Source organism: Phalangium opilio, unplaced genomic scaffold (assembly GCF_054372755.1).
Source record: "Phalangium opilio isolate 3A_F unplaced genomic scaffold, DU_Popi_V2 ptg000089l_1, whole genome shotgun sequence".
NCBI lineage: Eukaryota > Metazoa > Arthropoda > Arachnida > Opiliones > Phalangiidae > Phalangium > Phalangium opilio.
This window is the reverse complement of record NW_028324194.1, coordinates 2,120,919-2,141,941: the sequence shown is the minus strand read 5'-3', so window position 1 is coordinate 2,141,941 and position 21,023 is coordinate 2,120,919. Positions and strand designations below refer to the sequence as shown.

Below are 21,023 nucleotides of genomic sequence, written 5' to 3'. Positions count from 1 at the left end.
GCCTTAACCATCCTGTCCTCGATTTAAAACTGGTTTAATTATTTTGCCTGAATTTGTGATTAAAACGATCCGGTTAAAACGACGGAGGCGAGATTCGAACGCGCGTGTTTAGGGCCCAATGTGTTAGCAATCCATCGCCTTAACCACTCGGCCATCCCTTCCGATACTAACACGAGTTAAGTCATTTTGACTGCATTTGTGTTCAAAACAAAACGGATAAAACGACTGAGGCGAGATTCGAACTCGCGCGGGCAGAGCCCAATGGATTAGCAGTCCATCGCCTTAACCACTCGGCCACCCCGTCCTTGATTTAAAACTGGTTTAATTATTTTGCCTGAATTTGTGATTAAATCAATCCGGTTAAAACGACGGAGGCGAGATTCGAACTCGCGTGTTTAGGGCCCAATGTATCAGCATTCCATCGCCTTAACCACTCGACCATCCCTTCCGGGATTTAAAGGAGTTTAATCATTTTGACTGCATTTGTGTTCAAAACAAAACGGACAAAACGACGGAGGCGAGATTCGAACACGCGCGGGCAGAGCTCAATGGATTAGCATTCCATCGCCTCAACCACCCTGTCCTCGATTTAAAACTAGTTTAATTATTTTGCCTGAATTTGTGATTAAAACAATCCGGTTAAAACGACGGAGGCGAGATTCGAACTCGCGCGGACAGAGCCCAATGGATTAGCAGTCCGTCGCCTTAACCACCCTGTCCTCGATTTAAAACTGGTTTAATTATTTTGCCTGAATTTGTGATTAAAACAATCCGGTTAAAACGACGGAGGCGAGATTCGAACGCGCGTGTTTAGGGCCCAATGTGTTAGCAATCCATCGCCTTAACCACTCGGCCATCCCTTCCGATACTAACACGAGTTAAGTCATTTTGACTGCATTTGTGTTCAAAACAAAACGGATAAAACGACTGAGGCGTGACTCGAACTCGCGCGGGCAGAGCCCAATGGATTAGCAGTCCATCGCCTTAACCACTCGGCCACCCCGTCCTTGATTTAAAACTGGTTTAATTATTTTGCCTGAATTTGTGATTAAATCAATCCGGTTAAAACGACGGAGGCGAGATTCGAACTCGCGTGTTTAGGGCCCAATGTATCAGCATTCCATCGCCTTAACCACTCGACCATCCCTTCCGGGATTTAAAGGAGTTTAATCATTTTGACTGCATTTGTGTTCAAAACAAAACGGACAAAACGACGGAGGCGAGATTCGAACACGCGCGGGCAGAGCTCAATGGATTAGCATTCCATCGCCTCAACCACCCTGTCCTCGATTTAAAACTAGTTTAATTATTTTGCCTGAATTTGTGATTAAAACAATCCGGTTAAAACGTCGGAGGCGAGATTCGAACTCGCGCGGACAGAGCCCAATGGATTAGCAGTCCGTCGCCTTAACCACCCTGTCCTCGATTTAAAACTGGTTTAATTATTTTGCCTGAATTTGTGATTAAAACAATCCGGTTAAAACGACGGAGGCGAGATTCGAACGCGCGTGTTTAGGGCCCAATGTGTTAGCAATCCATCGCCTTAACCACTCGGCCATCCCTTCCGATACTAACACGAGTTAAGTCATTTTGACAGCATTTGTGTTCAAAACAAAACGGATAAAACGACTGAGGCGTGACTCGAACTCGCGCGGGCAGAGCCCAATGGATTAGCAGTCCATCGCCTTAACCACTCGGCCACCCCGTCCTTGATTTAAAACTGGTTTAATTATTTTGCCTGAATTTGTGATTAAATCAATCCGGTTAAAACGACGGAGGCGAGATTCGAACTCGCGTGTTTAGAGCCCAATGAATTAGCAATCCATCGCCTGAACCACTCGGCCATCCCTTCCTCGATTTAACCGAGTTTAATCATTTTGACTGCATTTGTGTTCAAAACAAAACGGACAAAACGACGGAGGCGAGATTCGGACACGCGCGGGCAGAGCCCAATGGATTAGCATTCCATCGCCTTAACCACCCTGTCCTCGATTTAAAACTGGTTCAACTATTTTGCCTGAATTTGTGATTAAATTAATCCGGTTAAAACGACAGAGGCGAGATTCGAACTCGCGTGTTTAGGGCCCAATGTATCAGCATTCCATCGCCTTAACCACTCGACCATCCCTTCCGGGATTTAAAGGAGTTTAATCATTTTGACTGCATTTGTGTTCAAAACAAAACGGACAAAACGACGGAGGCGAGATTCGAACTCGCGCCTGCAGAGCTCAATGGATTAGCATTCCATCGCCTCAACCACCCTGTCCTCGATTTAAAACTAGTTTAATTATTTTGCCTGAATTTGTGATTAAAACAATCCGGTTAAAACGACGGAGGCGAGATTCGAACTCGCGCGGACAGAGCCCAATGGATTAGCAGTCCGTCGGCTTAACCACCCTGTCCTCGATTTAAAACTGGTTTAATTATTTTGCCTGAATTTGTGATTAAAACGATCCGTTTAAAACGACGGAGGCGAGATTCGAACTCGCGTGTTTAGAGCCCAATGTATCAGCATTCCATCGCCTTAACCACTCGGCCATCCCTTCCGATACTAACACGAGTGAAATCATTTTGACTGCATTTGTGTTCAAAACAAAACGGACAAAACGACGGAGGCGAGATTCGAACACGCGCGGGCAGAGCCCAATGGATTAGCATTCCATCGCCTTAACCACCCTGTCCTCGATTTAAAACTGGTTCAACTATTTTGCCTGAATTTGTGATTAAATTAATCCGGTTAAAACGACAGAGGCGAGATTCGAACTCGCGTGTTTAGGGCCCAATGTATCAGCATTCCATCGCCTTAACAACTCGACCATCCCTTCCGGGACTTAAAGGAGTTTAATCATTTTGACTGCATTTGTGTTCAAAACAAAACGGACAAAACGACGGAGGCGAGATTCGAACACGCGCGGGCAGAGCCCAATGGATTAGCATTCTATCGCCTTAACCACCCTGTCCTCGATTTAAAACTGGTTTAATTATTTTGCCTGAATTTGTGATTAAATCAATCCGGTTAAAACGACGGAGGCGAGATTCGAACTAGCGTGTTTAGAGCCCAATGAATTAGCAATCCATCGCCTTAACCACTCGGCCATCCCTTCCTCGATTTAACCGAGTTTAATCATTTTGACTGCATTTGTGTTCAAAACAAAACGGACAAAACGACGGAGGCGAGATTCGAACACGCGCGGGCAGAGCCCAATGGATTAGCATTCCATCGCCTTAACCACCCTGTCCTCGATTTAAAACTGGTTTAATTATTTTGCCTGAATTTGTGATTAAAACAATCCGGTTAAAACGACGGAGGCGAGATTCGAACTCGCGCAGGCAGAGCCCAATGGATTAGCAGTCCGTCGCCTTAACCACCCTGTCCTCGATTTAAAACTGGTTTAATTATTTTGCCTGAATTTGTGATTAAAACAATCCGGTTAAAACGACGGAGGCGAGATTCGAACTCGCGTGTTTAGAGCCCAATGTATCAGCATTCCATCGCCTTAACCACTCGGCCATCCCTTCCGGGATATAAAGGAGTTAAATCATTTTGACTGCATTTGTGTTCAAAACAAAACGGATAAAACGACGGAGGCGAGATTCGAATTCGCGCGGGCAGAGCCCAATGGATTAGCAGTCCATCGCCTTAACCATCCTATCCTCGATTTAAAGCTGGTTTAATTATTTTGCCTGAATTTGTGATTAATTCAATCCGGTTAAAACGACGGAGGCGAGATTCGAACTCGCGTTTTTAGAGCCCAATGAATTAGCAATCCATCGCCTTAACCACTCGGCCATCCCTTCCTCGATTAACCGAGTTTAATCATTTTGACTGCATTTGTGTTCAAAACAAAACGGACAAAACGACGGAGGCGAGATTCGAACACGCGCGGGCAGAGCCCAATGGATTAGCAGTCCATCGCCTTATCCATCCTGTCCTCGATTTAAAGCTGGTTTAATTATTTTGCCTGAATTTGTGATTAAATCAATCCGGTTAAAACGACGGAGGCGAGATTCGAACTCGCGTGTTTAGAGCCCAATGAATTAGCAATACATCGCCTTAACCACTCGGCCATCCCTTCCTGATTTAACCGAGTTTAATCATTTTGAGTGCATTTGTGTTCAAAACAAAACGGACAAAACGACGGAGGCGAGATTCGAACACGCGCGGGCGGAGCCCAATGGATTAGCATTCCATCGCCTTAACCCCCCTGTCCTCGATTTAAAACTGGTTTAATTATTTTGCCTGAATTTGTGATTAAAACAATCCGGTTAAAACGACGGAGGCGAGATTCGAACTCGCGCGGGCAGAGCCCAATGGATTAGCAGTCCGTCGCCTTAACCACCCTGTCCTCGATTTAAAACTGGTTTAATTATTTTGCCTGAATTTTTGATTAAAACAATCCAGTAACAACGACGAAGGCGAGATTCGAACTCGCGTGTTTAGGGCCCAATGTATTAGCAATCCATAGCCTTAACCACTCGGCCATCCCTTCCTCGATTAACCGAGTTTAATCATTTTGACTGCATTTGTGTTCAAAACAAAACGGACAAAACGACGGAGGCGAGATTCGAACACGCGCGGGCAGAGCCCAATGGATTAGCAGTCCATCGCCTTAACCATCCTGTCCTCGATTTAAAGCTGGTTTAATTATTTTGCCTGAATTTGTGATTAAAACAATCCGGTTAAAACTACGGAGGCGAGATTCGAACTCGCGTGTTTAGAGCCCAATGAATTAGCAATCCATCGCCTTAACCACTCGGCCATCCCTTCCTCGATTTAACCGAGTTTAATCATTTTGACTGCATTTGTGTTGAAAACAAAACGGACAAAACGACGGAGGCGAGATTCGAACTCGCGCGGGCAGAGCCCAATGGATTAGCAGTCCATCGCATTAACCACTCGGCCACCCCGTCCTTGATTAAAAACTGGTTTAATTATTTTACCTGAATTTGTGATTAAAACAATCCGGTTAAAACGACGGAGGCGAGATTCGAACTCGCGTGTTTAGAGCCCAATGTATCAGCATTCCAACGCCTTAACCACTCGGCCATCCCTTCCGCGATTTAAAGGAGTTAAATCATTTTGACTGCATTTGTGTTCAAAACAAAACGGATAAAAAGACGGAGGCGAGATTCGAACTCGCGCGGGCAGAGCCCAATGGATTAGCAGTCCATCGCCTTAATCACTCGGCCACCCCGTCCTTGATTTAAAACTGGTTTAATTATTTTGCCTGAATTTGTGATTATAACAATCCGGTTAAAACGACGGAGGCGAGATTCGAACTCGCGTGTTTAGACCCCAATGTATCAGCATTCCATCGCCTTAACCACTCGGCCATCCCTTCCGGGATTTAAAGGAGTTAAATCATTTTGACTGCATTTGTGTTCAAAACAAAACGGATAAAATGACGGAGGCGAGATTCGAACTCGCGCAGGCAGAGCCTAATGGATTAGCAGTCCATCGCCTTAACGACGCGGCCACCCCGTCCTTGGTTTAAAACTGGTTTAGTTATTTTGCCTGAATTTGTGATTAAAACAATCCAGTTAAAACGACGGAGGCGAGATTCGAACTCGCGTGTTTAGAGCCCAATGTATCAGCATTCCATCGCCTTAACCACTCGGCCATCCCTTCCGGAATTTAAAGGAGTTAAGTCATTTTGACTGCATTTGTGTTCAAAACAAAACGGATAAAACGACGGAGGCGAGATTCGAACTCGCGCAGGCAGAGCCTAATGGATTAGCAGTGCATCGCCTTAACGACTCGGCCACCCCGTCCTTGGTTTAAAACTGGTTTAATTATTTTGCCTGAATTTGTGATTAAAACAATCCAGTTAAAACGACGGAGGCGAGATTCGAACTCGCGTGTTTAGAGCCCAATGTATCAGCATTCCATCGCCTTAACCACTCGGCCATCCCTTCCGCGATTTAAAGGAGTTAAATCATTTTGACTGCATTTGTGTTCAAAACAAAACGGATAAAAAGACGGAGGCGAGATTCGAACTCGCGCGGGCAGAGCCCAATGGATTAGCAGTCCATCGCCTTAACGACTCGGCCACCCCGTCCTTGGTTTAAAACTGGTTTAATTATTTTGCCTGAATTTGTGATTAAAACAATCCAGTTAAAACGACGGAGGCGAGATTCGAACTCGCGTGTTTAGAGCCCAATGTATCAGCATTCCATCGCCTTAACCACTCGGCCATCCCTTCCGGGATTTAAAGGAGTTAAGTCATTTTGACTGCATTTGTGTTCAAAACAAAACGGATAAAACGACGGAGGCGAGATTCGAACTCGCGCGGGCAGAGCCCAATGGATTAGCAGTCCATCGCATTAACCACCCTGTCCTCGATTTAAAACTGGTTCAATTATTTTGCCTGAATTTGTGATTAAAACAATCCAGTAAAAACGACGGAGGCGAGATTCGAACTCGCGTGTTTAGGGCCCAATGTGTTAGCAATCCATCGCCTTAACCACTCGGCCATCCCTTCCTCGATTTAACCGAGTTTAATCATTTTGACTGCAATTGTGTTCAAAACAAAACGGACAAAACGACGGAGGCGAGATTCGAACTCACGCGGGCAGAGCCCAATGGATTAGCAGTCCATCGCCTTAACCACTCGGCCACCCCGACCTTGATTAAAAACTGGTTTAATTATTTTACCTGAATTTGTGATTAAAACAATCCGGTTAAAACGACGGAGGCGAGATTCGAACTCGCGTGTTTAGCGCCCAATGTATCAGCATTCCATCGCCTTAACCACTCGGCCATCCCTTCCGCGATTTAAAGGAGTTAAATCATTTTGACTGCATTTGTGTTCAAAACAAAACGGATAAAAAGACGGAGGCGAGATTCGAACTCGCGCGGGCAGAGCCCAATGGATTAGCAGTCCATCGCCTTAACCACTCGGCCACCCCGACCTTGATTAAAAACTGGTTTAATTATTTTACCTGAATTTGTGATTAAAACAATCCGGTTAAAACGACGGAGGCGAGATTCGAACTCGCGTGTTTAGCGCCCAATGTATCAGCATTCCATCGCCTTAACCACTCGGCCATCCCTTCCGGGATTTAAAGGAGTTAAATCATTTTGACTGCATTTGTGTTCAAAACAAAACGGATAAAACGACGGAGGCGAGATTCGAACTCGCGCGGGTAGAGCCTAATGGATTAGCAGTCCATCGCCTTAACGACTCGGCCACCCCGTCCTTGGTTTAAAACTGGTTTAATTATTTTGCCTGAATTTGTGATTAAAACAATCCAGTTAAAACGACGGAGGCGAGATTCGAACTCGCGTGTTTAGAGCCCAATGTATCAGCATTCCATCGCCTTAACCACTCGGCCATCCCTTCCGGGATTTAAAGGAAATAAGTCATTTTGACTGCATTTGTGTTCAAAACAAAACGGATAAAACGACGGAGGCGAGATTCGAACTCGCGCGGGCAGAGCCCAATGGATTAGCAGTCCATCGCATTAACCACCCTGTCCTCGATTTAAAACTGGTTCAATTGTTTTGCCTGAATTTGTGATTAAAACAATCCGGTTAAAACGACGGAGGCGAGATTCGAACTCGCGCGGGCAGAGCCCAATGGATTAGCAGTCCAACGCCTTAACCATCCTGTCCTCGATTTAAAACTGGTTTAATTATTTTACCTGAATTTGTGATTAAAACAATCCTGTTAAAACTACGGAGGCGAGATTCGAACTCGCGTGTTTAGGGCCCAATGTATTAGAAATCCATCGCCTTAACAACTCGGCCATCCCTTCCGATATTAAAACGAGTTAAATCATTTTGACTGCATTTGTGTTCAAAACAAAACGGATAAAACGACGGAGGCGAGACTCGAACTCGCGCGGGCAGAGCCCAATGGATTAGCAGTCCATCCCCTTAACCACCCTGTCCTCGATTTAAAACTGGTTCAATTATTTTGCCTGAATTTGTGATTAAAACAATCCGGTTTAAACGACGGAGGCGAGATTCGAACTCGTGCGGGCAGAGCCCAATGGATTAGCAGTCCGTCGCCTTTAACCACCCTGTCCCCGATTTAAAACTGGTTTTATTATTTTGCCTGAATTTGTGATTAAAACAATCCAGTAAAAACGACGGAGGCGAGATTCGAACTCGCGTGTTTAGGGCCCAATGTATTAGCAATCCATCGCCTTAACCACTCGGCCATCCCTTCCTCGATTTAACCGAGTTTAATCATTTTGACTGCATTTGTGTTCAAAACAAAACGGACAAAAAAACGGAGGCGAGATTCGAACTCACGCGGGCAGAGCCCAATGGATTAGCAGTCCATCGCCTTAACCACTCGGCCACCCCGTCCTTGATTAAAAACTGGTTTAATTATTTTACCTGAATTTGTGATTAAAACAATCCGGTTAAAACGACGGAGGCGAGATTCGAACTCGCGTGTTTAGCGCCCAATGTATCAGCATTCCATCGCCTTAACCACTCGGCCATCCCTTCCGCGATTTAAAGGAGTTAAATCATTTTGACTGCATTTGTGTTCAAAACAAAACGGATAAAAAGACGGAGGCGAGATTCGAACTCGCGCGGGCAGAGCCCAATGGATTAGCAGTCCATCGCCTTAATCACTCGGCCACCCCGTCCTTGATTTAAAACTGGTTTAATTATTTTGCCTGAATTTGTGATTATAACAATCCGGTTAAAACGACGGAGGCGAGATTCGAACTCGCGTGTTTAGACCCCAATGTATCAGCATTCCATCGCCTTAACCACTCGGCCATCCCTTCCGGGATTTAAAGGAGTTAAATCATTTTGACTGCATTTGTGTTCAAAACAAAACGGATAAAACGACGGAGGCGAGATTCGAACTCGCGCGGGTAGAGCCTAATGGATTAGCAGTCCATCGCCTTAACGACTCGGCCACCCCGTCCTTGGTTTAAAACTGGTTTAATTATTTTGCCTGAATTTGTGATTAAAACAATCCAGTTAAAACGACGGAGGCGAGATTCGAACTCGCGTGTTTAGAGCGCAATGTATCAGCATTCCATCGCCTTAACCACTCGGCCATCCCTTCCGGGATTTAAAGGAGTTAAATCATTTTGACTGCATTTGTGTTCAAAACAAAACGGATAATACGACGGAGGCGAGATTCGAACGCGCGCGGGCAGAGCCCAATGGATTAGCAGTCCATCGCCTTAACCACCCTGTCCTCGATTTAAAACTGGTTCTATTATTTTGCCTGAATTTGTGATTAAAACAATCCGGTTTAAACGACGGAGGCGAGATTCGAACTCGTGCGGGCAGAGCCCAATGGATTAGCAGTCCGTCGCCTTTAACCACCCTGTCCCCGATTTAAAACTGGTTTTATTATTTTGCCTGAATTTGTGATTAAAACAATCCAGTAAAAACGACGGAGGCGAGATTCGAACTCGCGTGTTTAGGGCCCAATGTATTAGCAATCCATCGCCTTAACCACTCGGCCATCCCTTCCTCGATTTAACCGAGTTTAATCATTTTGACTGCATTTGTGTTCAAAACAAAACGGACAAAAAAACGGAGGCGAGATTCGAACTCACGCGGGCAGAGCCCAATGGATTAGCAGTCCATCGCCTTAACCACTCGGCCACCCCGTCCTTGATTAAAAACTGGTTTAATTATTTTACCTGAATTTGTGATTAAAACAATCCGGTTAAAACGACGGAGGCGAGATTCGAACTCGCGTGTTTAGCGCCCAATGTATCAGCATTCCATCGCCTTAACCACTCGGCCATCCCTTCCGCGATTTAAAGGAGTTAAATCATTTTGACTGCATTTGTGTTCAAAACAAAACGGATAAAAAGACGGAGGCGAGATTCGAACTCGCGCGGGCAGAGCCCAATGGATTAGCAGTCCATCGCCTTAATCACTCGGCCACCCCGTCCTTGATTTAAAACTGGTTTAATTATTTTGCCTGAATTTGTGATTATAACAATCCGGTTAAAACGACGGAGGCGAGATTCGAACTCGCGTGTTTAGACCCCAATGTATCAGCATTCCATCGCCTTAACCACTCGGCCATCCCTTCCGGGATTTAAAGAAGTTATGTCATTTTACTGCATTTGTGTTCAAAATAAAACGGATAAAACGACGGAGGCGAGATTCGAACCCGCGCGGGCAGAGCTTAATGGATTAGCAGTCCATCGCCTTAACCACCCTGTCCTCGATTTAAAACTGGTTAAATTATTTTGCCTGAATTTGTGATTAAAACAATCCGGTTAAAACGACGGAGGCGAGATTCGAACTCGCGCGGGCAGAGCCCAATGGATTAGCAGTCCGTCGCCTTTAACCACCCTGTCCCCGATTTAAAACTGTTTTAATTATTTTGCCTGAATTTGTGATTAAAACAATCCAGTAAAAACGACGGAGGTGAGATTCGAACTCGCGCGGGCAGAGCCCAATGGATTAGCAGTCCGCCGCCTTTAACCACCCTGTCCTCGATTTAAAACTGGTTCAATTATTTTGCCTGAATTTGTGATTAAAACAATCCGGTTAAAACGACGGAGGCGAGATTCGAACTCGCGCGGGCAGAGCCCAATGGATTAGCAGTCCGTCGCCTTTAATCACCCTGTCCCCGATTTAAAACTGGTTTAATTATTTTGCCTGGATTTGTGATTAAAACAATCCAGTAAAAACGACGGAGGCGAGATTCGAACTCGCGTGTTTAGGGCCCAATGTATTAGCAATCCATCGCCTTAACCACTCGGCCATCCCTTCCTCGATTTAACCGAGTTTAATCATTTTGACTGCATTTGTGTTCAAAACAAAACGGACAAAAAAACGGAGGCGAGATTCGAACTCACGCGGGCAGAGCCCAATGGATTAGCAGTCCATCGCCTTAACCACTCGGCCACCCCGTCCTTGATTAAAAACTGGTTTAATTATTTTACCTGAATTTGTGATTAAAACAATCCGGTTAAAACGACGGAGGCGAGATTCGAACTCGCGTGTTTAGCGCCCAATGTATCAGCATTCCATCGCCTTAACCACTCGGCCATCCCTTCCGCGATTTAAAGGAGTTAAATCATTTTGACTGCATTTGTGTTCAAAACAAAACGGATAAAAAGACGGAGGCGAGATTCGAACTCGCGCGGGCAGAGCCCAATGGATTAGCAGTCCATCGCCTTAATCACTCGGCCACCCCGTCCTTGATTTAAAACTGGTTTAATTATTTTGCCTGAATTTGTGATTATAACAATCCGGTTAAAACGACGGAGGCGAGATTCGAACTCGCGTGTTTAGACCCCAATGTATCAGCATTCCATCGCCTTAACCACTCGGCCATCCCTTCCGGGATTTAAAGGAGTTAAATCATTTTGACTGCATTTGTGTTCAAAACAAAACGGATAAAACGACGGAGGCGAGATTCGAACTCGCGCGGGTAGAGCCTAATGGATTAGCAGTCCATCGCCTTAACGACTCGGCCACCCCGTCCTTGGTTTAAAACTGGTTTAATTATTTTGCCTGAATTTGTGATTAAAACAATCCAGTTAAAACGACGGAGGCGAGATTCGAACTCGCGTGTTTAGAGCGCAATGTATCAGCATTCCATCGCCTTAACCACTCGGCCATCCCTTCCGGGATTTAAAGGAGTTAAATCATTTTGACTGCATTTGTGTTCAAAACAAAACGGATAATACGACGGAGGCGAGATTCGAACGCGCGCGGGCAGAGCCCAATGGATTAGCAGTCCATCGCCTTAACCACCCTGTCCTCGATTTAAAACTGGTTCTATTATTTTGCCTGAATTTGTGATTAAAACAATCCGGTTTAAACGACGGAGGCGAGATTCGAACTCGTGCGGGCAGAGCCCAATGGATTAGCAGTCCGTCGCCTTTAACCACCCTGTCCCCGATTTAAAACTGGTTTTATTATTTTGCCTGAATTTGTGATTAAAACAATCCAGTAAAAACGACGGAGGCGAGATTCGAACTCGCGTGTTTAGGGCCCAATGTATTAGCAATCCATCGCCTTAACCACTCGGCCATCCCTTCCTCGATTTAACCGAGTTTAATCATTTTGACTGCATTTGTGTTCAAAACAAAACGGACAAAAAAACGGAGGCGAGATTCGAACTCACGCGGGCAGAGCCCAATGGATTAGCAGTCCATCGCCTTAACCACTCGGCCACCCCGTCCTTGATTAAAAACTGGTTTAATTATTTTACCTGAATTTGTGATTAAAACAATCCGGTTAAAACGACGGAGGCGAGATTCGAACTCGCGTGTTTAGCGCCCAATGTATCAGCATTCCATCGCCTTAACCACTCGGCCATCCCTTCCGCGATTTAAAGGAGTTAAATCATTTTGACTGCATTTGTGTTCAAAACAAAACGGATAAAAAGACGGAGGCGAGATTCGAACTCGCGCGGGCAGAGCCCAATGGATTAGCAGTCCATCGCCTTAATCACTCGGCCACCCCGTCCTTGATTTAAAACTGGTTTAATTATTTTGCCTGAATTTGTGATTATAACAATCCGGTTAAAACGACGGAGGCGAGATTCGAACTCGCGTGTTTAGACCCCAATGTATCAGCATTCCATCGCCTTAACCACTCGGCCATCCCTTCCGGGATTTAAAGAAGTTATGTCATTTTACTGCATTTGTGTTCAAAATAAAACGGATAAAACGACGGAGGCGAGATTCGAACCCGCGCGGGCAGAGCTTAATGGATTAGCAGTCCATCGCCTTAACCACCCTGTCCTCGATTTAAAACTGGTTAAATTATTTTGCCTGAATTTGTGATTAAAACAATCCGGTTAAAACGACGGAGGCGAGATTCGAACTCGCGCGGGCAGAGCCCAATGGATTAGCAGTCCGTCGCCTTTAACCACCCTGTCCCCGATTTAAAACTGTTTTAATTATTTTGCCTGAATTTGTGATTAAAACAATCCAGTAAAAACGACGGAGGTGAGATTCGAACTCGCGCGGGCAGAGCCCAATGGATTAGCAGTCCGCCGCCTTTAACCACCCTGTCCTCGATTTAAAACTGGTTCAATTATTTTGCCTGAATTTGTGATTAAAACAATCCGGTTAAAACGACGGAGGCGAGATTCGAACTCGCGCGGGCAGAGCCCAATGGATTAGCAGTCCGTCGCCTTTAATCACCCTGTCCCCGATTTAAAACTGGTTTAATTATTTTGCCTGGATTTGTGATTAAAACAATCCAGTAAAAACGACGGAGGCGAGATTCGAACTCGCGTGTTTAGGGCCCAATGTATTAGCAATCCATCGCCTTAACAACTCGGCCATCCCTTTCGATATTAAAACGAGTTAAATCATTTTGACTGCATTTGTGTTCAAAACAAAACGGATAAAACGACGGAGGCGAGATTCGAACTCGCGCGGGCAGAGCCCAATGGATTAGCAGTCCATCACCTTAACCACCTTGTCCTCGATTTAAAACTGGTTCAATTATTTTGCCTGAATTTGTAATTAAAACAATCCGGTTAAAACGACGGAGGCGAGATTCGAACTCGCGCGGGCAGAGCCCAATGGATTAGCAGTCCGTCGCCTTTAATCACCCTGTCCCCGATTTAAAACTGGTTTAATTATTTTGCCTGAATTTGTGATTAAAACAATCCAGTAAAAACGACGGAGGCGAGATTCGAACTCGCGGGTTTAGGGCCCAATGTATTAGCAATCCATCGCCTTAACCACTCGGCCATCCCTTCCGATATTAAAACGAGTTAAATCATTTTGACTGCATTTGAGTTCAAAACAAAACGGATAAAACGACTGAGGCGAGATTCGAACTCGCGCGGGCCGAGCCCAATGGATTAGCAGTCCATCGCCTTAACCACTCGCCCACCCCGTCCTCGATTTAAAACTGGTTTAATTATTTTGCCTGAATTTGTGATTAAAACAATCCGGTTAAAACGACGTAGGCGAGATTCGAACTCGCGTGTTAAGAGCCCAATGTATCAGCAATCCATCGCCTTAACCACTCGGAAATCCCTTCCGCGATTTAAACGAGTTTAATCATTTTGGCTGCATTTGTGTTCAAAACAAAACAGATAAAACGACGGAGGCGAGATTCGAACTCGCGCGGGCAGAGCCCAATGGATTAGCAGTCCATCGCCTTAACCACCCTGTCCTCGATTTAAAACTGGTTCTATTATTTTGCCTGAATTTGTGATTAAAACAATCCGGTTAAAACGACGTAGGCGAGATTCGAAATCGCGTGTTTAGGGCCCAATGTATCAGCATTCCATCGCCTTAACCACTCGGCCATCCCTTCCGGGATTTAAAGGAGTTATGTCATTTTACTGCATTTGTGTTCAAAATAAAACGGATAAAACGACGGAGGCGAGATTCGAACCCGCGCGGGCAGAGCTTAATGGATTAGCAGTCCATCGCCTTAACCACCCTGTCCTCGATTAAAAACTGGTTAAATTATTTTGCCTGAATTTGTGATTAAAACAATCCAGTAAAAACGACGGAGGTGAGATTCGAACTCGCGCGGGCAGAGCCCAATGGATTAGCAGTCCGTCGCCTTTAACCACCCTGTCCTCGATTTAAAACTGGTTTAATTATTTTGCCTGAATTTGTGATTAAAACAATCCGGTTAAAACGACGTAGGCGAGATTCGAAATCGCGTGTTTAGGGCCCAATGTATCAGCATTCCATCGCCTTAACCACTCGGCCATCCCTTCCGGGATTTAAAGGAGTTATGTCATTTTACTGCATTTGTGTTCAAAATAAAACGGATAAAACGACGGAGGCGAGATTCGAACCCGCGCGGGCAGAGCTTAATGGATTAGCAGTCCATCGCCTTAACCACCCTGTCCTCGATTTAAAACTGGTTAAATTATTTTGCCTGAATTTGTGATTAAAACAATCCGGTTAAAACGACGGAGGCGAGATTCGAACTCGCGCGGGCAGAGCCCAATGGATTAGCAGTCCGTCGCCTTTAACCACCCTGTCCCCGATTTAAAACTGGTTTAATTATTTTGCCTGAATTTGTGATTAAAACAATCCAGTAAAAACGACGGAGGTGAGATTCGAACTCGCTCGGGCAGAGCCCAATGGATTAGCAGTCCGTCGCCTTTAACCACCCTGTCCTCGATTTAAAACTGGTTCAATTATTTTGCCTGAATTTGTGATTAAAACAATCCGGTTAAAACGACGGAGGCGAGATTCGAACTCGCGCGGGCAGAGCCCAATGGATTAGCAGTCCGTCGCCTTTAACCACCCTGTCCCCGATTTAAAACTGGTTTAATTATTTTGCCTGAATTTGTGATTAAAACAATCCGGTTAAGACGACGGAGGCGAGATTCGAACTCGCGCGGGCAGAGCCCAATGGATTAGCAGTCCGTCGCCTTTAACCACCCTGTCCCCGATTTAAAACTGGTTTAATTATTTTGCCTGAATTTGTGATTAAAACAATCCAGTAAAAACGACGGAGGGGAGATTCGAACTCGCGTGTTTAGGGCCCAATGTATTAGCAATTCATCGCCTTAACATCTCGGCCATCCCTTTCGATATTAAAACGAGTTAAATCATTTTGACTGCATTTGTGTTCAAAACAAAACGGATAAAACGACGGAGGCGAGATTCGAACTCGCGCGGGCAGAGCCCAATGGATTAGCAGTCCGTCGCCTTTAACCACCCTGTCCCCGATTTAAAACTGGTTTAATTATTTTGCCTGAATTTGTGATTAAAACAATCCAGTAAAAACGACGGAGGCGAGATTCGAACTCGCGTGTTTAGGGCCCAATGTATTAGCAATCCATCGCCTTAACAACTCGGCCATCCCTTTCGATATTAAAACGAGTTAAATCATTTTGACTGCATTTGTGTTCAAAACAAAACGGATAAAACGACGGAGGCGAGATTCGAACTCGCGCGGGCCGAGCCCAATGGATTAGCAGTCCATCGCCTTAACCACTCGCCCACCCCGTCCTCGATTTAAAACTGGTTTAATTATTTTGCCTGAATTTGTGATTAAAACAATCCGGTTAAAACGACGTAGGCGAGATTCGAACTCGCGTGTTAAGAGCCCAATGTATCAGCAATCCATCGCCTTAACCACTCGGAAATCCCTTCCGCGATTTAAACGAGTTTAATCATTTTGACTGCATTTGTGTTCAAAACAAAACAGATAAAACGACGGAGGCGAGATTCGAACTCGCGCGGGCAGAGCCCAATGAAATAGCAGTCCATCGCCTTAACCACGCTGTCCTCGATTTAAAACTGGTTTAATTATTTTGCCTGAATTTGTGATTAAAACAATCCCGTTAAAACGACGTAGGCGAGATTCGAAATCGCGTGTTTAGGGCCCAATGTATCAGCATTCCATCGCCTTAACCACTCGGCCATCCCTTCCGGGATTTAAAGGAGTTATGTCATTTTGACTGCATTTGTGTTCAAAACAAAACGGATAAAACGACGGAGGCGAGATTCGAACCCGCGCGGGCAGAGCTTAATGGATTAGCAGTCCATCGCCTTAACCACCCTGTCTTCGATTTAAAACTGGTTAAATTATTTTGCCTGAATTTGTGATTAAAACAATCCGGTTAAAACGACGGAGGCGAGATTCGAACTCGCGCGGGCAGAGCCCAATGGATTAGCAGTCCGTCGCCTTTAACCACCCTGTCCCCGATTTAAAACTGGTTTAATTATTTTGCCTGAATTTGTGATTAAAACAATCCCGTTAAAACGACGTAGGCGAGATTCGAAATCGCGTGTTTAGGGCCCAATGTATCAGCATTCCATCGCCTTAACCACTCGGCCATCCCTTCCGGGATTTAAAGGAGTTATGTCATTTTGACTGCATTTGTGTTCAAAACAAAACGGATAAAACGACGGAGGCGAGATTCGAACCCGCGCGGGCAGAGCTTAATGGATTAGCAGTCCATCGCCTTAACCACCCTGTCCTCGATTTAAAACTGCTTTAACTATTTTGCCTGAATTTGTGATTAAAACAATCCAGTAAAAACGACGGAGGCGAGATTCGAACTCGCGCGGGCAGAGCCCAATGGATTAGCAGTCCGTCGCCTTTAACCACCCTGTCCTCGATTTAAAACTGGTTCAATTATTTTGCCTGAATTTGTGATTAAAACAATCCGGTTAAAACGACGGAGGCGAGATTCGAACTTGCGCGGGCAGAGCCCAATGGATTAGCAGTCCGTCGCCTGTAACCATCCTCTACCCGATTTAAAACTGGTTTAATTATTTTGCCTGAATTTGTGATTAAAACAATCCAGTAAAAACGACGGAGGCGAGATTCGAACTCGCGTGTTTAGGGCCCAATGTATTAGCAATCCATCGCCTTAACCACTCGGCCATCCCTTCCGATATTAAAACGAGTTAAATCATTTTGACTGCATTTGAGTTCAAAACAAAACGGATAAAACGACGGAGGCGAGATTCGAACTCGCGCGGGAGGAGCCCAATGGATTAGCAGTCCATCGCCTTAACCACTCGCCCACCCCGTCCTCGATTTAAAACTGGTTTAATTATTTTGCCTGAATTTGTCATTAAAACAATCCGGTTAAAACGACGGAGGCGAGATTCGAACTCGCGTGTTTAGAGCCCAATGATTAGCAATACATCGCCTTAACCACTCGGCCGTCCCGTCCTCGATTTAACCGAGTTTAATCATTTTGACTCCATTTTGTGTTCAAAACAATCCGGTTAAAACGAGGGAGGCGAGATTTGAACTCGCGCGGGCAGAGCCCAATGGATTAGCAGTCCATCGCCTTAACCACTCGGCCATCCCGTCCTCGATTTAAAACTGGTTAAATTATTTTGCCTGAATTTGTGATTAAAACAATCCGGTTAAAACGACGTAGGCAAGATTCGAACCTGCGTGTTTAGAGCCCAATGAATTAGCAATCCATTGCCTTAACCACTCGGCCATCCCTTCCTCGATTTAACCGAGTTTAATCATTTTGACTGCTTTTTTGTTCAAAACAATCCGGTTAAAACGAGGGAGGCGAGATTCGAGCTCGCGTGTTAAGCGCCCAATGTATTAGCAATCCATCGCCTTAACCACTCGGCCGTCCCGTCCTAGATTTAAACGAGTTAAATCATTTTGACTGCATTTGTGTACAAAACAAAACGGATAAAACGACGGAGGCGAGATTCGAACTCGCGCGGGCAGAGCCCAATGGATTAGCAGTCCATCGCCTTAACCACTCGGCCACCCCGTCCTTGATTTAAAACTGGTTTAATTATTTTGCCTGAATTTGTGATTAAAACAATCCGGTTAAAACGACGGAGGCGAGATTCGAACTCGCGTGTTTAGAGCCCAATGTATCAGCATTCCATCGCCTTAACCACTCGGCCATCCCTTCCGGGATTTAAAGGAGTTAAATCATTTTGACTGCATTTGTGTTCAAAACAAAACGGATAAAACGACGGAGGCGAGATTCGAACTCGCGCGGGCAGTGCCCAATGGATTAGCAGTCCATCGCCTTAACCACCCTGTCCTCGATTGAAAACTGGTTCTATTATTTTGCCTGAATTTGTGATTAAAACAATCCGGTTAAAACGACGGAGGCGAGATTCGAACTCGCGCGGGCAGAGCCCAATGGATTAGCAGTCCATCGCCTCGGACACCCCGTCCTTGATTTAAAACTGGTTTAATTATTTTGCCTGAATTTGTGATTAAAACAATCCGGTTAAAACGACGGAGGCGAGATTCGAACTCGCGTGTTTAGAGCCCAATGTATCAGCATTCCATCGCCTTAACCACTCGGCCATCCCTTCCGGGATTTAAAGGAGTTAAATCATTTTGACTGCATTTGTGTTCAAAACAAAACGGATAAAACGACGGAGGCGAGATTCGAACTCGCACGGGCAGAGCCCAATGGATTAGCAGTCCATCGCCATAACCACCCTGTCCTCGATTTAAAACTGGTTCTATTATTTTGCCTGAATTTGTGATTAAAACAATCCGGTTAAAACGACGGAGGCGAGATTCGAACTCGCGTGTTTAGGGCCCAATGTATTAGCAATCCATCGCCTTAACAACTCGGACATCCCTTCCGATATGAAAACGAGTTAAATCATTTTGACTGCATTTGTGTTCAAAACAAAACGGATAAAACGACGGAGGCGAGATTCGAACTCGCGCGGGCAGAGCCCAATGGATTAGCAGTCCATCGCCTTAACCAAACGCCCACCCCGTCCTCGTTTTAAAACTGGTTTAATTATTTTGCCTGAATTTGTGATTAAAACAATCCGGTTAAAACGACGTAGGCGAGATTCGAACTCGCGTGTTAAGAGCCCAATGTATCAGCAATCCATCGCCTTAACCACTCGGAAATCCCTTCCGCGATTTAAACGAGTTTAATCATTTTGGCTGCATTTGTGTTCAAAACAAAACAGATAAAACGACGGAGGCGAGATTCGAACTCGCGCGGGCAGAGCCCAATGGAATAGCAGTCCATCGCCTTAACCACGCCGTCCTCGATTTAAAACTGGTTTAATTATTTTGCCTGAATTTGTGATTAAAACAATCCGGTTAAAACGACGTAGGCGAGATTCGAAATCGCGTGTTTAGGGCCCAATGTATCAGCATTCCATCGCCTTAACCACTCGGCCATCCCTTCCGGGATTTAAAGGAGTTATGTCATTTTACTGCATTTGTGTTCAAAATAAAACGGATAAAACGACGGAGGCGAGATTCGAACCCGCGCGGGCAGAGCTTAATGGATTAGCAGTCCATCGCCTTAACCACCCTGTCCTCGATTTAAAACTGGTTAAATTATTTTGCCTGAATTTGTGATTAAAACAATCCGGTTAAAACGACGGAGGCGAGATTCGAACTCGCGCGGGCAGAGCCCAATGGATTAGCAGTCAGTCGCCTTTAACCACCCTGTCCCCGATTTAAAACTGGTTTAATTATTTTGCCTGAATTTGTGATTAAAACAATCCAGTAAAAACGACGGAGGTGAGATTCGAACTCGTGCGGGCAGAGCCCAATGGATTAGCAGTCCATCGCCTTAACCACCCTGTCCTCGATTTAAAACTGGTTCTATTATTTTGCCTGAATTTGTGATTAAAACAATCCGGTTAAAACGACGGAAGCGAGATTCGAACTCGCGTGTTTAGGGCCCAATGTATTAGAAATCCATCGCCTTAACAACTCGGCCATCCCTTCCGATATTAAAACGAGTTAAATCATTTTTACTGCATTTGTGTTCAAAACAAAACGGATAAAACGACGGAGGCGAGATTCGAACTCGCGCGGGCAGAGCCCAATGGATTAGCAGTCCATCGCCTTAACCACCCGTTCCTCGATTTAAAACTGGTTCTATTATTTTGCCTGAATTTGTGATTAAAACAATCCGGTTAAAACGACGGAGGCGAGATTCGAACTCGCGATTTTAGGGCCCAATGTATTAGCAATCCATCGCCTTAACAACTCGGCCATCCCTTCCGATATTAAAACGAGTTAAATCATTTTGACTGCATTTGTGTTCAAAACAAAACGGATAAAACGACGGAGGCGAGATTCGAACTCGCGCGGGCAGAGTCCAATGCATTAGCAGTCCATCGCCTTAACCACTCGGCCACCCCGTCCTTGATTTAAAACTGGTTTAATTATTTTGCCTGAATTTGTGATTAAAACAATCCGGTTAAAACGACGGAGGCGAGATTCGAACTCGCGTGTTTAGAGCCCAATGTACCAGCATTCCATCGCCTTAACCACTCGGCAATCCCTTCCGGGATTTAAAGGAGTTAAATCATTTTGACTGCATTTGTGTTCAAAACAAAACGGATAATACGACGGAGGCGAGATTCGAACGCGCGCGGGCAGAGCCCAATGGATTAGCAGTCCATCGCCTTAACCACCCCGTCCTCGTTTTAAAACTGGTTCTATTATTTTGCCTGAATTTGTGATTAAAACAATCCGGTTAAAACGACGGAGGCGAGATTCGAACTCGCGCGGGCAGAGCCCAATGGATTAGCAGTCCATCGCCTCGGACACCCCGTCCTTGATTTAAAACTGGTTTAATTATTTTGCCTGAATTTGTGATTAAAACAATCCGGTTAAAACGACGGAGGCGAGATTC

The 21,023-nt window shown here is 45.2% G+C and overlaps 28 non-coding genes across 28 annotated transcripts; all 28 read right to left on the bottom strand.

Annotated features, from left to right (window-relative positions):
• Positions 1-222: 222 nt before the first annotated feature.
• Positions 223-304, bottom strand: TRNAS-GCU (transfer RNA serine (anticodon GCU)). The gene has a single exon. It is a non-coding gene; the product is annotated as a tRNA-Ser (tRNA).
• Positions 305-924: 620 nt separating this feature from the next.
• On the bottom strand, positions 925-1,006 carry TRNAS-GCU (transfer RNA serine (anticodon GCU)). The gene has a single exon. It is a non-coding gene; the product is annotated as a tRNA-Ser (tRNA).
• A 620-nt stretch (positions 1,007-1,626) lies between these two features.
• Positions 1,627-1,708, bottom strand: TRNAS-GCU (transfer RNA serine (anticodon GCU)). Its single transcript has one exon. It is a non-coding gene; the product is annotated as a tRNA-Ser (tRNA).
• Positions 1,709-4,829: 3,121 nt separating this feature from the next.
• TRNAS-GCU (transfer RNA serine (anticodon GCU)) lies at positions 4,830-4,911 on the bottom strand. Its single transcript has one exon. It is a non-coding gene; the product is annotated as a tRNA-Ser (tRNA).
• A 205-nt stretch (positions 4,912-5,116) lies between these two features.
• TRNAS-GCU (transfer RNA serine (anticodon GCU)) lies at positions 5,117-5,198 on the bottom strand. Its single transcript has one exon. It is a non-coding gene; the product is annotated as a tRNA-Ser (tRNA).
• A 205-nt stretch (positions 5,199-5,403) lies between these two features.
• TRNAS-GCU (transfer RNA serine (anticodon GCU)) lies at positions 5,404-5,485 on the bottom strand. The gene has a single exon. It is a non-coding gene; the product is annotated as a tRNA-Ser (tRNA).
• Positions 5,486-5,690: 205 nt separating this feature from the next.
• Positions 5,691-5,772, bottom strand: TRNAS-GCU (transfer RNA serine (anticodon GCU)). Its single transcript has one exon. It is a non-coding gene; the product is annotated as a tRNA-Ser (tRNA).
• A 205-nt stretch (positions 5,773-5,977) lies between these two features.
• Positions 5,978-6,059, bottom strand: TRNAS-GCU (transfer RNA serine (anticodon GCU)). The gene has a single exon. It is a non-coding gene; the product is annotated as a tRNA-Ser (tRNA).
• A 484-nt stretch (positions 6,060-6,543) lies between these two features.
• TRNAS-GCU (transfer RNA serine (anticodon GCU)) lies at positions 6,544-6,625 on the bottom strand. Its single transcript has one exon. It is a non-coding gene; the product is annotated as a tRNA-Ser (tRNA).
• A 205-nt stretch (positions 6,626-6,830) lies between these two features.
• Positions 6,831-6,912, bottom strand: TRNAS-GCU (transfer RNA serine (anticodon GCU)). Its single transcript has one exon. It is a non-coding gene; the product is annotated as a tRNA-Ser (tRNA).
• A 205-nt stretch (positions 6,913-7,117) lies between these two features.
• Positions 7,118-7,199, bottom strand: TRNAS-GCU (transfer RNA serine (anticodon GCU)). Its single transcript has one exon. It is a non-coding gene; the product is annotated as a tRNA-Ser (tRNA).
• Positions 7,200-8,235: 1,036 nt separating this feature from the next.
• TRNAS-GCU (transfer RNA serine (anticodon GCU)) lies at positions 8,236-8,317 on the bottom strand. Its single transcript has one exon. It is a non-coding gene; the product is annotated as a tRNA-Ser (tRNA).
• Positions 8,318-8,522: 205 nt separating this feature from the next.
• Positions 8,523-8,604, bottom strand: TRNAS-GCU (transfer RNA serine (anticodon GCU)). Its single transcript has one exon. It is a non-coding gene; the product is annotated as a tRNA-Ser (tRNA).
• A 205-nt stretch (positions 8,605-8,809) lies between these two features.
• On the bottom strand, positions 8,810-8,891 carry TRNAS-GCU (transfer RNA serine (anticodon GCU)). Its single transcript has one exon. It is a non-coding gene; the product is annotated as a tRNA-Ser (tRNA).
• Positions 8,892-9,512: 621 nt separating this feature from the next.
• Positions 9,513-9,594, bottom strand: TRNAS-GCU (transfer RNA serine (anticodon GCU)). The gene has a single exon. It is a non-coding gene; the product is annotated as a tRNA-Ser (tRNA).
• Positions 9,595-9,799: 205 nt separating this feature from the next.
• On the bottom strand, positions 9,800-9,881 carry TRNAS-GCU (transfer RNA serine (anticodon GCU)). Its single transcript has one exon. It is a non-coding gene; the product is annotated as a tRNA-Ser (tRNA).
• An 894-nt stretch (positions 9,882-10,775) lies between these two features.
• TRNAS-GCU (transfer RNA serine (anticodon GCU)) lies at positions 10,776-10,857 on the bottom strand. Its single transcript has one exon. It is a non-coding gene; the product is annotated as a tRNA-Ser (tRNA).
• Positions 10,858-11,062: 205 nt separating this feature from the next.
• On the bottom strand, positions 11,063-11,144 carry TRNAS-GCU (transfer RNA serine (anticodon GCU)). Its single transcript has one exon. It is a non-coding gene; the product is annotated as a tRNA-Ser (tRNA).
• Positions 11,145-11,349: 205 nt separating this feature from the next.
• TRNAS-GCU (transfer RNA serine (anticodon GCU)) lies at positions 11,350-11,431 on the bottom strand. Its single transcript has one exon. It is a non-coding gene; the product is annotated as a tRNA-Ser (tRNA).
• Positions 11,432-12,052: 621 nt separating this feature from the next.
• Positions 12,053-12,134, bottom strand: TRNAS-GCU (transfer RNA serine (anticodon GCU)). Its single transcript has one exon. It is a non-coding gene; the product is annotated as a tRNA-Ser (tRNA).
• Positions 12,135-12,339: 205 nt separating this feature from the next.
• TRNAS-GCU (transfer RNA serine (anticodon GCU)) lies at positions 12,340-12,421 on the bottom strand. Its single transcript has one exon. It is a non-coding gene; the product is annotated as a tRNA-Ser (tRNA).
• A 1,310-nt stretch (positions 12,422-13,731) lies between these two features.
• Positions 13,732-13,813, bottom strand: TRNAS-GCU (transfer RNA serine (anticodon GCU)). The gene has a single exon. It is a non-coding gene; the product is annotated as a tRNA-Ser (tRNA).
• Positions 13,814-15,818: 2,005 nt separating this feature from the next.
• TRNAS-GCU (transfer RNA serine (anticodon GCU)) lies at positions 15,819-15,900 on the bottom strand. Its single transcript has one exon. It is a non-coding gene; the product is annotated as a tRNA-Ser (tRNA).
• Positions 15,901-17,353: 1,453 nt separating this feature from the next.
• Positions 17,354-17,435, bottom strand: TRNAS-GCU (transfer RNA serine (anticodon GCU)). The gene has a single exon. It is a non-coding gene; the product is annotated as a tRNA-Ser (tRNA).
• Positions 17,436-17,640: 205 nt separating this feature from the next.
• Positions 17,641-17,722, bottom strand: TRNAS-GCU (transfer RNA serine (anticodon GCU)). The gene has a single exon. It is a non-coding gene; the product is annotated as a tRNA-Ser (tRNA).
• A 348-nt stretch (positions 17,723-18,070) lies between these two features.
• TRNAS-GCU (transfer RNA serine (anticodon GCU)) lies at positions 18,071-18,152 on the bottom strand. The gene has a single exon. It is a non-coding gene; the product is annotated as a tRNA-Ser (tRNA).
• An 899-nt stretch (positions 18,153-19,051) lies between these two features.
• TRNAS-GCU (transfer RNA serine (anticodon GCU)) lies at positions 19,052-19,133 on the bottom strand. The gene has a single exon. It is a non-coding gene; the product is annotated as a tRNA-Ser (tRNA).
• Positions 19,134-20,447: 1,314 nt separating this feature from the next.
• Positions 20,448-20,529, bottom strand: TRNAS-GCU (transfer RNA serine (anticodon GCU)). The gene has a single exon. It is a non-coding gene; the product is annotated as a tRNA-Ser (tRNA).
• Between the last annotated feature and the right edge of the window lie 494 nt (positions 20,530-21,023).